The 3,565-nt window shown below is 47.1% G+C and overlaps 1 pseudogene; it reads left to right on the forward strand.

The window, feature by feature from the left end:
• LOC103640958 (uncharacterized) lies at positions 1-1,010 on the forward strand (annotated as a pseudogene).
• Positions 1,011-3,565: the final 2,555 nt, after the last annotated feature.

The raw sequence follows: 3,565 nt of genomic DNA on the forward strand, positions 1-3,565 counted from the left end.
CGACCTTGCCCCGGCTCTCCATGGAAGGTGCGACCTCTGCACCCAACTCTCCAGGGAAGGCGCGGTCTACTCTCCATGGCCTCCCGCAATCAACGGTCTCTCGCCCCACCACGACGCCCCTGGCCTGGCTCCCCATGGAAGGCCGTGGAAGGTGCGACCGAGCCCCAGCTCAACATGGAAGGCGCGATCCACTCTCCTCGCCCTATCATCGGCGCCCACTATCCATCGAAGAGTCCCGCCTTCCCAGCCCCCTTCCCCACAGATGGCCGGCGAACCCATCGCCACCGTGCCATCGGGGCCCGACTCCGCGGCGGAGGCCAACCGCCTCCTGGCGCTGGCCGAGTCGGAGCTCTCCGTGGGCAGGCTCCGAGCCGCGCGCAGGCACGCCCTCCGCGCTGCCCGCCTGTACCCGATCTCCCCGCGTGCCCCGGTGGTGGCCACCGCCGCCAACGTGCTCCTCGCCGACGCCTCCTCCCACCACGCCGTGCTGCTGCTGCCCGAGCCCGACGACCCCGATGCCTCGCCGCTCTCCACCTCCGAGCTCCGCCGCCACTTCAAGTCGCTCGTCAAGTCCCTCCGCGTCGGCCTCGACGCCGCCACCGCAGTCGCCTACCCCTTCGTCGTCGCCGCCGCCGAGGAGGTACTCGGCCGCGCCACCGAGGCCTACGACGCGCTCACCGCCCCTGCCCCTGGGACCTTCTGGACCGCCTGCGCCGGGTGCCGCCTCCTCCATGAGTTCGAGCGCAAGTATGTGGGATACTGAGTGCGATTAAGGTTCATCAAGTGAAATTTAGATACTGATCGAGTGCGATTTCTGTTTCAGCTCTAGAAATTGTTGATCAATTAATTGTGGGGGAAGCGTCTCTACTTCCTTCCCGGTTGGTCAAGGCAGACAAGCGGTCGTCGGTCTGGTATCCCCTTCCTGTGTCCTCTCTCCTCTGTGTAGATGGCGAATTCGTGGAGTCCGAAGAATCTGAATGTTCTCGTGTTCTTTACATAATCCCTTGCCAATTATGGCAAGTTTTGTTTGCTCCATTTGTTTTATAGTATGATGATCTGGATCTGATGAGCGCATTCAAATTCTTTTGCCCACCTGCCGTCCCTCTTTTTCTACCGTCTGTCCGTGCATCGGAACTGCTGGATCTATCACGATCTTGTTTGTCAATCACATCGCAAATACACCCAACTTTTGTTTGTGGCGGGGGGGGCTACATCGGAACTCAGGGACATTAAGCAATACGACAGCAGCAACGCATAAAAGTTTGGCACATGCATTGATTCAGAGTTTCAGACAAGAAATTCAGAGTCTATCGGAACTCAGGGACATTAAGCAATACGACAGCAGCAACGCATAAAAGTTTGGCACATGCATTGATTCAGAGTTTCAGACAAGAAATTCAGAGTCTAACCCCATACTTTTTGTGTGATTTTATTCATCCTTTCTGTCTGTTTCCTTTTCTCTCTTAAATGTTCATTCTTCTTGCTGCCCCAAACATGCCCTAACTGTGTTACACCTTTCTCCAAATCTCACTTTTTTATAGAAAAAAACAAGACCTACGACTCGACCTAGAACTGAGATGTGTTCTAGAAATGGAAAAATGGTTAGGCTCAATGAACTTTGTATCTAGCCGTGTTAAACACTATACTTGAAATTTTTATTTGACCATGCTATTTAAGGGTCAACAGAAACATGTTCCGGTTCCCCCCAATTTACAAGTAATATGTACGTCAGGTGTGTTCAGATTCTCTTTGCAACGCACGGGAATCAAGTTGAAGTAGTGTTTTCTTGGCAGATGTTCGCCTTTAGGACATTGCTGCGAGGTACTGCTACAATATTGGGGATTACTTCATTCCTTAATCATCTAATATTTTTTTCATTGTCTCTGCATTTCTTTCTGTAGGGGAATCGGATATGCCACAGGCTGCGTGATGTTATTGTGGGGGAACGTTGTGACCGATATGTTCTCTACTAATCTCGGTACCAAGCTTTGACTTCACCTTTTCATTAGATGCAACTTCAGAAGCCCGTGAAGACCATCTACCTCATTGATCTTGTTACCCACCAGATATAAACTCTGATAATTTTGTTATATGCAATGATGTCAAGATATGGTTAGGCACTGATACTGCTCTTTATCTAAGCTTTCATGCAGGCTCCTATCTCCTTCACATTTTATTCCTTTTGTTATGAGGCACACATGAATTGTGTATTTCTAGGAGTATTGAATTAATTGTACCAGCAATCGTCTTTTGTGTGTATTAGTTAGGTTGTGCATTTGTTGGGAAATGCCATAATTCTTTGGAGTTTCTATGTATCACCATATCAAATTTGTTTTCCCCAATCAGGGAACTCAATTGGTAAGCTTTTTTTATTATTAGCTCAACATTAGTTATTAATGGGATATTGTATGATGTTTTCTTTCTTTTCTTTTGCAGTTGTACTGCTCATCTCTTTCGAGAAGATCACACTGTCGCATTTCTAATGTTTGGAGCTTTCTTCACAGTGCGAGTAATAGCAGGAGATCTTTCGATATTGGAATGGCTTTGATGTCTCATTCCTTTTATGTGGTGTTCTTTTTTTGGCAATGAGCACAAAAACAAGGATATTGACCAGAAGGACATTGTCAATGTCATGCCATGTTGCATGCCAACAAATTTGAAGTATGCAAAAATGTTATGCAATGTCATGCTTTTTCGCCTGACTTGTTTTTTTGTTACTTGTCAGATTTCATCATGATCATATGGAAAAATGTTATGAAGATTACTGAGCAGCTCGGCAAAACAGGTGACTAAACATAGGCACTCAAGAGTGGGCTCTCCTCTCGTGCGACCGCAGCAGCCAGCCATGGTCTGGCCCCAGCAGCTATAGCAGGCAACAGTCCCCACCCGACTTTCCCGGCACCCAGCCCCAGTAGCTGTAGGCAGCGGCAGCGCAGTCGCCTGCCAGTGCCCTCCGCTCTCCCAGCCACCCTCCAGACAAGTACGCTTATATGTTCTTAAAAAACTCTTCACTATATCACAAAGCTCCAAAACACCACATTGTTATTGATCTTCCAATCAGTCTTATCATATACTAGCTTAAATTTTCTGCGTTTTCCTGATTGAATAGCCATTTGGTCCCTTGCTGCACTTTTTCAGCCAGTAATTGCTACATTTCTTTCCACTTAGGAAGTTCTCATTATATTCATCAAGTGATATTTTACCCTCTTCATATGGAACATGATAATGACTAGCCGCTACATTTTAGTGCAGGTTTTCATAATTTCTTACCTTTATATCTACATTTTAGATTTCCTCCCTTTTGACACTACATTTTAGCTGCTCACTCGGAAGCTTTCCATCCCTGCTGAATTACTCAGCCCATACAGGTAAATGCATGCCTTTACTTGCCTGAAATGCATTGTCTTTCTTTTCAACCGTGAATGTGAATTGGATCCATCATTCATGTGCACACACAAGGCTGGTTTGAATTTGGAATGCACTGTTGTTCTGCCTGTGATCCACTTGGTGGTTTTTATTTGCGTTCACATATTAAAAAATATATTATACCCTGATTCTGATTCAA

This window comes from Zea mays, chromosome 10, assembly GCF_902167145.1.
Source record: "Zea mays cultivar B73 chromosome 10, Zm-B73-REFERENCE-NAM-5.0, whole genome shotgun sequence".
Taxonomy (NCBI): Eukaryota; Viridiplantae; Streptophyta; class Magnoliopsida; order Poales; family Poaceae; genus Zea; species Zea mays.